Consider the following 12,648-nt stretch of genomic DNA (forward strand, 5'->3'; position numbering starts at 1 on the left):
AAATAAATTGATTCCTATAGAAATATAACTTACCAAAACTGACTATGTAGAAATTACAATAAAAAGAACTAGCTGGTGATGGTTGAGTAACACTGTGAATGCAATTAATGCCACTGACTTGTACATTTAAAAATGATTAAAATGGCAAATTTGGCTTTAGATATTTTACCACAATTTAAAACATGTAAAAGAAAGAAGAATCTAGACTGATGCTGTCAGCAAGGCGCTAGGTCTTCCCAGCTTAACTCACCGCCCAGACATTCTTTTAAAATAGAAAAAACTGGATTATTTAGGTATTCACCAAAAAACACCATGCTCAAAGGCTTTACCAGTTATGCCACTCAAAGAAGAAAGAATTCTAGTCTGGATGAAAATCTTCCAGAGATTAGGCATATTTATGAAGACTCTGGTTACTTAAACTACACTTCAATGTAATTCATCACTAATGTTTACGTTATATTAGGTATAACTTATCCACTCTATAGGGAAGAGTTGGGTATTTAGAAGGTTTAATATAGCCTTTATGCAAACCCCAGAATTGTGTATGGTTCAAAATGTCATGTTTGCATTTGATTATTCTATTAACAGCAGTTTACAATATTACAAGGGAAAAAAATGGTCACTTTTAAACTAATTTCACAAAACAGTTTAACTTATCAAAGGGATTACAGTGATTAACAGTATAAAAGGAAGAATGTTCTCTGAGATTGGCACACTGATATCAAACATGACAAGGCCACTTTAAGTAAACAAAATTATAGGCAAATTTCAACATAGATTCAGATATTCTAAGGAAAATAAGTCCAAATAAAAAATGTCAATAAATAGGAAAGATAGTACAACAGAATTAAGTTAGGTTTACCAGAGGAATACAAGAGATGCTTACTATTAGAAAATCAATCAATATAATTTGCTTCATTAATAGAGCAAAAGAAAACCAGGATGATCAACTCAAAGTGATAAAAACCAGTATCACATAATGATTTCAAAACTAAATATTTTCAGCCTGAAAACCTTCAGGCTGAATGTAATTCAGCCAGCTTCTTTATTTATTTATTTTTGAGACGGAGTCTTGATCTGTTTCCCAGGCTGGAGTTCAGTGGCACGATCTCTGCTCACTGCAACCTCTGCCTCCCGGATTCAGGCGATTCTCCTGCCTCAGCCTCCCAAGTAGCTGGGACTACAGATGCGTGCCACCATGCCTGGCTATGTTTTTGTATTTTTAGTAGAGACGGGGTTTCACCGTGTTAGCCAGGATGGTCTCCGTCTCCTGACCTCATGATCTGCCCGCCTCGGCCTCCCGAAGTGCTGGGATTACAAGCGTGAGCCACTACACCCAGCCTCAGCTGAATTTTTAAAATACAATTCAAAGATGGGCAAAATGACCTGAATGAACATTTTTCTAAAGATAAAAATGTCAACTGCACATGAAAAGATGCTAAATATCATTAGTCACCAGGGACATGCAAATCAAAACCACATTAAGATACCACTTCACACACTAAGGTGAGTGTAATTAAAAAGACAAGTGTTGAGGATGTGAACAAATTCTGGTTTTTTGTGGAGGGGAGTGAAGTGGTGCTGCCACATTGGAAAACAGCCTGGCATTTCACCAGAAGATTAAACATAAAAGTTCATCTCATGAACAAGCCATTCCACTCCTAGGTATGTATATACCCAAGAGAAATATTCACAGCAGCATTATTCATAATAGCCAAAAAGGAGAAACAACCCAAATGTCTATCAATTGATGAATGGATAAATGCATAAATGAAAATGTGGTGTATCCATACAATGGACTATCATTTGACAACCGAAAGGAATGAAGGCCAGGCATGGTGGCTCATGCCTGTAATCCTCAGCACTAAGGGAGGCTGTAGTGGGTGGACCACAAGAACCCAGGAGTTCAGACCAGCCTGGTAACACAGTAAGACTCAATCTCTACTAAAAATTAAAAAAATTAGCCGGGCTTGGTGGCCCACACATGTGGTCCTACATACTCAGGAGGCTGAGGTGGGAGGCTGAACTAGGAAGATCCAAGGCACCACTGCACTCCAGCCTGGGTGACAGAGCAAGACCTCGTCTCATTAAAAAAAAAAAGGAATGAGGCTGGGCACGGCGGCTCACACCTGTAGTCCCAGCACTTTGGGAGGCCAAGATGGGCGGATCATGAGGTCAGGAGATCGAGACCACCCTGGCCAACACTGCGTCTTTACTAAAAATACAAAAATTAGCCGGGCATGGCGGAGCACGCCTGTAATCCCAGCTACTTGGGAGGCTGAGGCAGGAGAATCGCTTGAACCCGGGAGGCAGAGGTTGCAGTGAGCCGAGATCGTGCCAGTGCACTCCAGCCTGGCGACAGGGCTAGACTCCGTTTAAAAAAAAAAAAAAAAAAAATCAGGCAGTGATGCATGCTACAAAATAACCTTGAAATCATTACGCTAACTGAAAGCAGCTAGTCGCAAAGGACTACATAGTTTATGATTTCCATTTCATGATTCCATTTATATGAAATGTCTAGAACAGGCAGATCCACAGAAACACAAAATCTCTTAGTGGTTGCCAGTGAAATGGAGTGGAATGGGGGAATAACTGCTGATGAGTATGGGGTTCTCTTGGGGAAATGAAAATGTTCTAGAGTTAGATTGTAGTCATGATTGTACAACTCTTAATATACTAAAAACCACTGATTTATACACTTTAAATGAGATGAAATATATGACCTTATGTCAATAAAGCTGTTACAGAAGGGAATGTCCTTAATCTATCCAAAACATACAGCAAACATATAAGTAGTGACAAGCTGAAAGCTTTCGTTCTGACACCTGGAAGGCAGCAAGGATTGCTCCTTCTAATGTTTCGGAGGTCTTAGGCAGGGCAGTAAATTTGCGGGGCAGGAGTGGGGTCATAATAGGATTATAAAGGGAGAATAAACTTCTTATTCATAAACAATATGTCAATATGTCAACATCCGAAACAAACTACAGGTAAACTGAAAACTAAGGTCTGCTGCTTGCTGCATACAAAACATACATTTTCGAAGGCTCAAAACATACATTTTTGAGGGCTCACAAGTCCCATAGACGGGGATCTGGTCATACCTAGGAATTACACATTCATTTACCCTTTGACCCAACAACTTGACTTCCAAAAACAAACTTTGAAGACCTAAGTCCACAAATATGAATAAACACGCACAAGCCCACTCAGATGGAACAACTCAAATGCCCATCAGGCACTAGGGTGCATCCCCATAACAGAGGGGAAAAAAAAGGGACGATCTCCGCAAATTGATAACGCACATCCCAAGATATGCCTTCTAACAGCGGAAAGTGAGGCACACGAGGGCATTTTCTTGAGAAAAATAGTCTCATACTGGGGAAGACGTTTAAAGAGTACGGTACGTAAAGTGGAGAAGAGGCCGCGGCAACGCGCTCTGACCACGTGAACCCACTCGCCTCCTCCCAGGGACCAACGTCCGGAATGGCCGCCCCAAGCCCAGAGGTGCCGGAAGGAGCCGTAGTCCGGGGCTCTAGGAAGAAACACAGCGATAGCCGAAGGCTTGGGCGGGAAGCGGCAGGCAAAGTCTGGAGCAGCCCGGGCTGTGCACGGCGCCCTCGACCCCTTCCCTCCCCACTCCGCCGGCCTGACTAGCGGGGCGCACCTGGGCCTGGCTCGCTGGGACAACAACCGATACGAAAATCTCTCAGCTACAGGCTGCAGCGCTGGGGGACGGAGAGGCGACGAATGCGCACTTCCGCTTCCGGCCAGCGGCAATGAGGGGCGGGCTCACCAGCTCGCGCATTTGGCGGATTCGCCCTGAGAACTTGGGAATGGGGAGTGGCAGACGGCTCTGCTCCTTTAGGGCGAAGGCTGTGACTTTATTCACTGCATTAGAAAAAAAAAGAGGCATAAGCCAAGAAACTTGCTTGGGTCTCAAAGTTAAGTAAAAGGGTCCGCAAGAACTAGAATCCGTACGGTCTTCCCAAGGGAAAAAGCAAATGTCCCCAAAGGAAAATGGGACTCTGCAGCCGCAGGGGGAAAAGGGGTCCAATTGCCCCCTCCCCTCTTCCTGACCAAAGGAAGACCCCCGAGGTCAGGGATATTTTGGTCTGGACTCCAGTTTAAACAATTAAGTCCAGGTATTTAAAAAAACTAAGGGTCTCTGTCAGCACTTGAAATTATCCGCCAACAAAGGAGATCCTGTTAGGACCAACAGGGTTTGATTCACATTTGCAAGACTGGAACCTTGGAATTAAAACTGAAAATCTCAGTCCGGTGGTAGAAAAAAAGATGCATTTTAAATGACTTTGGAGTTATTACTGTATTCAGACATCCCAAATCCAGGCTTTAAAAAAATCTCAATAGCCTTTGTCCCTTTTCCAGACACTCCCATGAATAAAACTCCTACCTAGACAGAAGGATTTAAGAATGTTTAAGAGAATCATTATTTTTGAAATTATTATTTTTTTGAGACTGAGCTTTGCTCGTCATCCAGGCTGGAGTGCAGTGGCGCGCTCTGGGCTCACTGCAACCTCCGCCTCCCAGGTTCAAGCAGTTCTCCTGCCTCAGCTTTCCAAGTAGCTGGCATTACAGGTGCCCGCCACCACGCCCAGCTAGTCAATTTTTGTATTTTTAGTAGAGATGGGGTTTCACCATGACCAGGCCAGGCTGGTCTTGAACTCCTGACCTCAAGCGATCCACCCGTCTCGGCCTCCCAAAGTACTGGGATTACAGGCACGAGCGCCCAGCCAGAGATTCACTGTTAATGTTATTCACTAGAGCCACTCAGAACTAAGAATCCTGGCTAAAGGAAATCTCAATCCCTCCTGGCAGTTTGTGCCTCTCACATAGACCAACTCCATAAAATAACTGCCTATAAACAGAAGATCCTTAAAGCACTAGGGATTAATTACTAACATTAGATTTAGGCATTAGGGCCATTGTGTTTAAAACAAAAATTTCAATCTACATCCAAAAAAGGAAAGATTTTAAAAAGTTGAAAGGTTCTTTTCTTTACCACATTATTAGAGCCTACAAAGGAACTACTAAGTGAAGTGTGAGGATATTTACACACGTTCATTGACTAAGGACTCTCGACTTTGTTCTGGGGACAAAGTGTGATGGTCTGAGGCAGAAGTAAAATGTCCATTAGCCCTCCTGAGCTCCATGGCAAACACGCAGCCTCTGTTAATGCCGGTCTTGGCCTCCATCTGTATTCATGCAAGAGGTAGAACCTCTTTATTTATTTATTTATTTATTTTTTTGAAACGGAGTCTCACTCTGCCGCCCAGGCTGGAGGTGCAGTGCCTTGGCTCACTGCAAGCTCCACCTCCCGGGTTCAAGCCATTCTCCTGTCTCAGCCTCCCGAGTAGCTGGGAATACAGGCACCTGCCGCCACGCACAGCTAATTTTTTGTATTTTTTTTTTAGTAGAGACGGTGTTTCACCTTGTTAGCCAGGATGGTTTCGATCTCCTGACCTCGTGATCTGCCCACCTCGGCCTCCCTAAGTGCTGCAATTACAGGTGTGAGCCACCGTGCCTGGCCTTTTTTTTCTTCTAGAGAAAATGCCAAGGCTGCATGCATGCAGATGCAAGAGCAGACTGCTTGTTCACTGGAATACAGCTACCTCACTGATTACACCGATTCCATTTTTAAATTATCATTTTTTTCTGGAGAGGGAGGGTGGATAGAGGAGAAGGAAGTTCCAGGGAGTCAAAGGCCCAGAAACTCAGTGGAATGTCTCTTCTCACCACAGTCTGTTCTGCTCCCTGCTGCTGACAATTCCCACTGAGCCCTTCAACTGTCTCCCACACACAGGACAAGGGCTGCTTCTCCTACCTCCTCTCCCATGGATGCAAACATTGGTGGGAGCAATCATTTTATTTTTATGGCAAAGAGAAGCCCTGAGGGTACCCACATGGATGCCTTCAAGGTGATAGGCAGAGCCTGAGGCTCTGAAAAAGGCTGGCCTAAAACTACTGCACTAGATGTGCACTTCCTGCTTAGATGAATCTCATTTGAGAATTAATGATATAGCCTTGCCTACGTGGGGCCCTGTTCTGACTGCAGTCAGGTTTGGGGTAGGCAGTGTAGAAACCCCCAAGATATCCTCACAGGCATCTGTAAAAATCATGTTAGGGATTTATTTACACTAAGCCACAGTAGGTTCACGCAAATCTAAAAACGCTTTATGACGTGTTTGTGTTTGTCTAAAATCCTTGATCTTTTAAAGCTATTAAAAAAAAAAAGAAAAAAGCAGGCCCCAAATTGAAAACAGGCTTTCCAATTTCAATGGGTAGTATTTCTTCTGTATGAAAACTTTACATTTGTGAGTCCTGTATTATTATTGGCCAGATTTTCAGAATTATTTTTTTAAAAGACTACTTTAGGATTTTTGTTAAAGGATACTGTCACCATTTATATATCAAAAACTGGCAAAATTGTGCCACCTCTGGATCCAGAGCAGAGGCATATTTGAAAACAAATTCCCAATGAAACCAAACCTGGGGGTTTTCAGGGCTCAAAATCAAAACCTATAGCCTTGTTAAATGCTCATATACACTTTTTTTTTTCCCCTGAGATGGAGTTACCCTCTGTTGCCCAGGCTGTAGTGCAATGACGCCATCTCGGCTCACTGCAACCTCCGCCTCCTGGGTTCAAGCTGTTCTCATATCTCAGCCTCCCCAGTAGCTGGGATTACACACGCCTGCCACCATGCCTGGCTACTTTTTGTATTTTTAGTAGAGACGGGGTTTTGCCATGTTGGTTAGGTTGGCTTCGAACTCCTGACCTCAGGTGATCCACCCGTCTCAGCCTCCCAAAGTGTTGGGATTAAAGGTGTGAGCCACCGTGCCCCGGCCTCACATATACTTTCAACTTTTCATTCCTTTGTCAACTGCAAGAACCGTAACAAGTTGGATGTTTCTTGTCAAATACTACAATTCTTGCAGTTGACAAAGGAATGAAAGTTGTTTTTTTTTTCAGTAGCTTGGCAAAACAATCCTCTTATTTCTGATGACAGCAATATTCTCACTTCCTTCTAATTCCTGAAAATCAGTATATAACATACTTTCATTTTATTGTGCTTTGCAGATAATGTGTGGGGTTTTATTTTTATTACAAATTGAAGGTTTGTGGCAATCCTCCACTGATGAAGTCTACTAGCACCATTTTTCCAATAACACATACTCATTTTGTTTCTCTGTCAGCATTTTGAAGCAAAGTATTTTACAATTCAGGTGTGTCCTTTTTTAGACATAATGCTACTGCACACTTAATAAACCTTTTTTTTTTTTTTTTTTTAAGATGGAATCTTGCTCTGTTGCCTAGGCTGGAGTGTAGTGGCATAATCTTGACTAACTGCAGTCTCCAACTCCTGGGTTCAAGTGATTCTCCTGCCTCAGCCTCCCGAGTAGCTGGGATTGTAGGTGTGCTCCACCACACCTGGCTAATTTTTGTATTTTTAGTAGAGATGGGGTTTCACCATGTTGGAGAGGCTGGTCTTGAACTCCTGGCCTCAGGTGATCCATCACCCGCCTCAGCCTGCTAAGTGCTAGAATTACAGGCATGAACCACCACGCTCAGCACTTTTTTTTTTTTTTTTTGAGACAGGGTATTGCTCTGTCACCCAGGCTAGAATGCTGTGGCACAATCATAGCTTACTGTAGCCTTGAACTCCTGGACTCAAGCAATCCACCTGCCTCAGCCTCCTAAATAGCTAGAACTACAGCTACTCCACCACACCGGATTTTTAAAAATTTTTTTTGTAGAGATGGGGTCTTGCTATGGTTGCCCAGGCTGGTCTCAAATTCCTATACTCGAGTGATTCTCCTACCTCAGCTTCTCAAAGCACTGGGATTACAGGTGAAAGCCACCTCATCCAGCCAACGTAACTTTTATATGCACTAGGAAACCAAAAAATTTGTATGACTCGCTTTACTATGATGGTCTGTGGATGCAAACCCACAAATCTCCAAGGTATGACTGTATATAACTGTGAAAACCTGAAATTAAATAAACTGTATTGTCTACAGGTGCCAAAACAGTGGCAAAAAATAAACAGCCCTTACTTATATTTTACCTTGAGTGTGGTTCTGAATTTGAAGAATGGTTACTCAGAGGCAAAGTGACTGGGGAAAAAAAGATCAGTCTAACTCTTGATATTATTTCACCTAGACTTAATGGGTCTCCAGGGTCAGCAATAAGGGAGATTTTGGGTTCATCACAGAATCTCTAAAGTAAGTGGCTTAATGACAATATTGTGAGCTTTATTACTATCATGCTTATACTCTGAAATACTTCATTCTAACAGGACATGACATACATATCCCATTACACAGATGCAGCTTGCTGAGTAACTTCCAAAACAAGAGAGAGGAAAGAAATTGGAGAGTAAAAAAAAAAAAAAAAAAAAAATTGGGGCATGGTGATTTGTGCCTGTAGTCCTAGCTCCTGGGAGACTGATGTGGGAGGATCACTTGAACCCAGAAGGTGGAGGCTGGAGTAAGCTATGATCATGCTACTGCACTCCAGCCTGGGTGACAGAGCAAGACCCTGTATCAAAGGAAAAAAAAGATATTTTGAACTGAGTTCTCTGCCCAGAGGCACACAATAATTCTGAATATCTGGCCAACAATATAGAACCCAGAAGAATGCAAATTGGCTGCTGTTAATTTTGGATGAGGCCAGAAAGTCTGGAATCAGTAACCAGGGTTCCCATGTTAACTCTAAAGGCTGGACAGACTCAAGTGAAACAAGGTACGCTGGAATCCATCAGAGATGGTGGTGGATATTTCATCGTACACAGATTACTTACGACAGTAACAATGGTGCTCCCTCAGGGAGTTGTAATGAAGTGAGTTGAACCACAGGCATTTTATGGCATCCATTAAGGGCAAAATAACTGTGAGGTCATCAGACCTTGTGACAGTTACGACTATTAGAAAGTTTCCACTGGCATTTAGCAACAAAATCATTTGCCTTATTTATGACGTCATTTAACAAATGAAGAATGAGACTCAGGAAAGGCTAAGGGAAGGGCCCCAGACACATAGCTCAACAGTAACAGCTGCAAGGCCCACATTCCAGCAGCTGGGCTCCAGAGTCTAAGCCCTCAATGCCTAGGCTCTATGTGAGCAAACAGTACCTCTACAGGCTTTGCAACTCTGAAGCTGTTGGGACCCTGGAATCTTCCCAGTCAGCCGTCTAGTCCACTGAAGAAACTAATAATTAAAAAGAAGAAGAAAAAAGGGTATGAGTTTGGTTCTGATTATTATTGTTGTATTAAAAAACCACCTCAAGCTTAGTGATACAGAATAGCGGTTCTCAGGGTTGGTAAACTGCTGAGGGACCCAAAACTCTTTCAGGGGGTCTGTGAGATTAAAACTATTGTTATAATAGCACAAATACATTCTTGACCTCTTCACCATATCCACATTTATACTGATGACACAATATAACAGTGGACAAAAGTGCTGGTGCCTCAGCAGAAATTAAGGCAGTGGGCTGGGTGCCATGGCTCATGCCTGTAATCCCAGCACTTTGGAAGGCCAAGGTAGGCGGATTGCCTGAGGTAAGGAGTTAGATAGAGACCAGCCCGGTCAACATGGCGAAACCCCGTCTCTACTAAAAATACAAAATTAGCCGGGCGTTGTAGAGTGTGCCTGTAATCTCAGCTACTTGGGAGGCTAAGGCAGATGAATCACTTAAACCTGGGAGGCGGAGGTTGCAGTGAGCCGAGATTGTGCCATTGCACTCCAGCCTGTGGCTAAAAAGAGCAAAACTCTGTCTAAAAAAAAAAAAAGAAATTAAGGCAGTGGCACTGAACTGCACGGTCACTGAATGCCTCACTGTCCCACACTCGGGATAAAAAAAAATGTCCTTGAGGGAAGAGAAAAAGTTGGAAAGCTTAGATCTGTCACCTTGGAAGTGTCTCAACACATATAACCTTTTCTGATAGGATCAATGGTCACATTCATGAAGGTTTATTTTAGACACTGTACTATAAAATGGGTCAACATTTGGAAGATCTGCATAATGAAGTAAATGACTATTTCCTTTCATTTTAGAAATGAGGGTCTCACTATATTGCCCAGGCTGCTTTCAAACTCTTGGGTTCAAGTGATTCTCCCACTTTGGCCTCCTGAAGTGCTAAGATTACAGGCATAAGCCACTGTGCCAGCCCTATTTTCTAAGTCATGTAGTAAGGTATAAAGTCATGCATTAATAAAATAGCCAAAGTGCAAGATATAGGCTGGGCGTGGTGGCTCATGCCTGTAATCCCAGCACTTTGGGAGGCCAAGGCGGGTAACTGACTGAGGTCAGGTGTTCGAGAGCAGCCTCGCCAACATGGTGAAATCCTGTATCTACTAAAAATACAAAAATTCGCCAGGCATGGTAGTGGGTGCCTGTAATCCCAGCTACCTGGGAGGCTGAGGCTGGAGAATCGCTTGAACCCAGGAGGTGGAGGTTGCAGTGAGTGGAGATTGCACCACTGCATCCCAGGCTGGGCAGCAAGAACAAAATTCCATCTCAAAAAAAAAAAAAAAGAAAGAAAACAAAAGAAAGAAAAAAATAGTGCAAGACAAACAAATGGATTTTAATGTAACAGAAAAGAAACAATTCCTTGACAGGATTTCATATTCCATATTGCAACTAATCCTTCACAAACTACCATTTCTTGAGCTTTGGTGTAATATCAAAGGAAATTCAAAATTACCTGAAAATGCTTCTCTCTTTTCCAACTATATACCTCAGCAAAGCCAAATTTTCTATATATACTTTAATCAAAGCAACTAATGGCAAAAAATGTAGAAAAAGGTATGAAAATTCAGCTGTCATCTATTAAGCTCTTAAGACATTAAAGAGATTTGCAAAAGCATGAAATATGCCACTCTTTCCACATTGTTTTGTTGCTATTGTGGAAAAGTTATTTTTAAAAAGCATGTTATGTATATTACTAAAATATTTTAAAAATTTGCAATTTTTTTTTGAGATGGAGTCCTACTCTGTCACTCCGGCTGGAGGCTGGAGCACAGTGGCATGATCGCAGCTCACTTCAACCTCTCCCCCTGGGTTCAACTGATTCTCTTGCTTCAGACTCCCGAGTAGCTGGGATTACAGGCACACACCACCATGCCAGCTAGTTTTTTTGTATTTTTAGTAGAGATAGGGTTTTGCCATGTTGGCCAGGCTGGTCTTGAACTCCTGACTTCAGCTGAGCTGCTGGCCTCAGCCTCCCAAAGTGCTGGGATTACAGGCAAAAGCCACCACGCCCAGCCTTAATTTCTAAAATATTACATATTCACAGATAGAATGCCCATTGGCAAAAGATTTTTGGGGTTCTCAATTTTTGGAGTATAAGAGTCTCAAGATAAAAAGTTGAGAACTGCTGGTACAGAACCATTACCACTCTATTATGTTAAGAGATCATGGGGCAGAAATTTGGACAGGATACAGTAGGAATGAAAGGCTTGTCCTCTGCCTCACAATGTCCAGGGCCTCGGCTGGGAAGTCTTACACAGCTGATGCTGAATCTAAAGGCTGGGGGCTGGAATCACCTTGATTCTATCATCACTCTTGTATCTGATGTTTTCCCTGAAATGGCTAACAGACAGACAGCAACTGGTGGCTGTTGATGGCAGCCATCTACATGTAACCCCTCCCTGTTACAGCATAGCTGCTAGTTCCCAAGAGGAAGCACTGAGAGGAGCAAGCATCTCAAGAGGGAATGTTCCAGGATAACCATGAGGGAACCGCATGGCCCTTTGTGGCCTCGCTGTGGAAATCTCATGGAATCATTTATGTTGTACTCCTTTGGGAAATGCAGTCAAAGGTCAGTGCAGATACAAGGGGGAGGTAGAACTATCAAAGAATTTCAGGGCCATGTTTTAAAACCATCGGAGTCTGCACGTGGCTACAAATTATTAATATTTATACTTTCCACATACAAGAAACACTCACCACTTCCTAAGGCCACACCAAAGTCTCATGCCCATAGTAGCAGACTCTGGTTTTCTGTCCAGGATCTAGTCATCTAAATAAGGTGCAAACCAGAAAAGAGGGCCAAGAGCAGTGGCTCACGTCTGTAATCCCAGCACTCTGGGAGGCTGAGGTGGGAGGATCCCTTGAGTCCAAGAGTTCAAGACCAGCCTGGGCAACATAGAGAGACCCCCATCTCTACAAAAAATACAAAAATTATGTGTGGTGGCATATGCTTCTGGTCCTAGCTACTCAAGAGGCTGAGGCAGGAAGATCACCTGGGCCCAGGAGATCAAGTCTGCAGTGAGCTATGATTGTGCCACTGCACTCCAACCTTGGCAAGAACAGCAAAAAAAGACTCCCCCCTACCCCCCACAAACACATGCTGGGTGTGGCGGCATGTGCCTGTAGTCTCAGCTACTCAGGAGGCTGAGGCAGGAGGATCATTTGAGCCCAGGAATTTAAGGCTGCAGTGAGCTATGATTGCATCACTGAACTTCAGCCTGGGTGACAGAATGGGACCCCGTCTCAAAAAATTTTTTGAAAAGTGGCTGGGTACAGTGGCTCATGCCTGTAATCCCAGCACTTTGGGAGGCCAAGGCAGGAGGATAGCTTGAACCCAGGAGTTTGAGACCAGCCTGGGCAAAATGGTAAAACCCTGTCTC

At 43.3% G+C, this 12,648-nt stretch overlaps 1 protein-coding gene across 4 annotated transcripts in view; it reads right to left on the reverse strand.

Annotated features, from left to right (window-relative positions):
* The window catches only part of LOC104670512 (zinc finger protein 177), a 36,467-nt gene that overhangs the window by 12,535 nt on the left and 11,284 nt on the right, over window positions 1-12,648 (reverse strand). Inside the window, exon 1 of one of the 4 annotated variants that reach the window (XM_030936031.1) lies at window positions 3,665-3,741. The exons of the other annotated variants lie outside the window; for them this stretch is intronic. The gene's annotated coding sequence lies outside the window, so the exon portion shown is untranslated. Of the gene's footprint in view, window positions 1-3,664; window positions 3,742-12,648 lie in introns of those variants that run through there. 4 annotated transcript variants of the gene reach the window in all.

The sequence above is a fragment of the Rhinopithecus roxellana genome, chromosome 8, assembly GCF_007565055.1.
Source record: "Rhinopithecus roxellana isolate Shanxi Qingling chromosome 8, ASM756505v1, whole genome shotgun sequence".
In the NCBI taxonomy this organism is placed as follows: Eukaryota; Metazoa; Chordata; class Mammalia; order Primates; family Cercopithecidae; genus Rhinopithecus; species Rhinopithecus roxellana.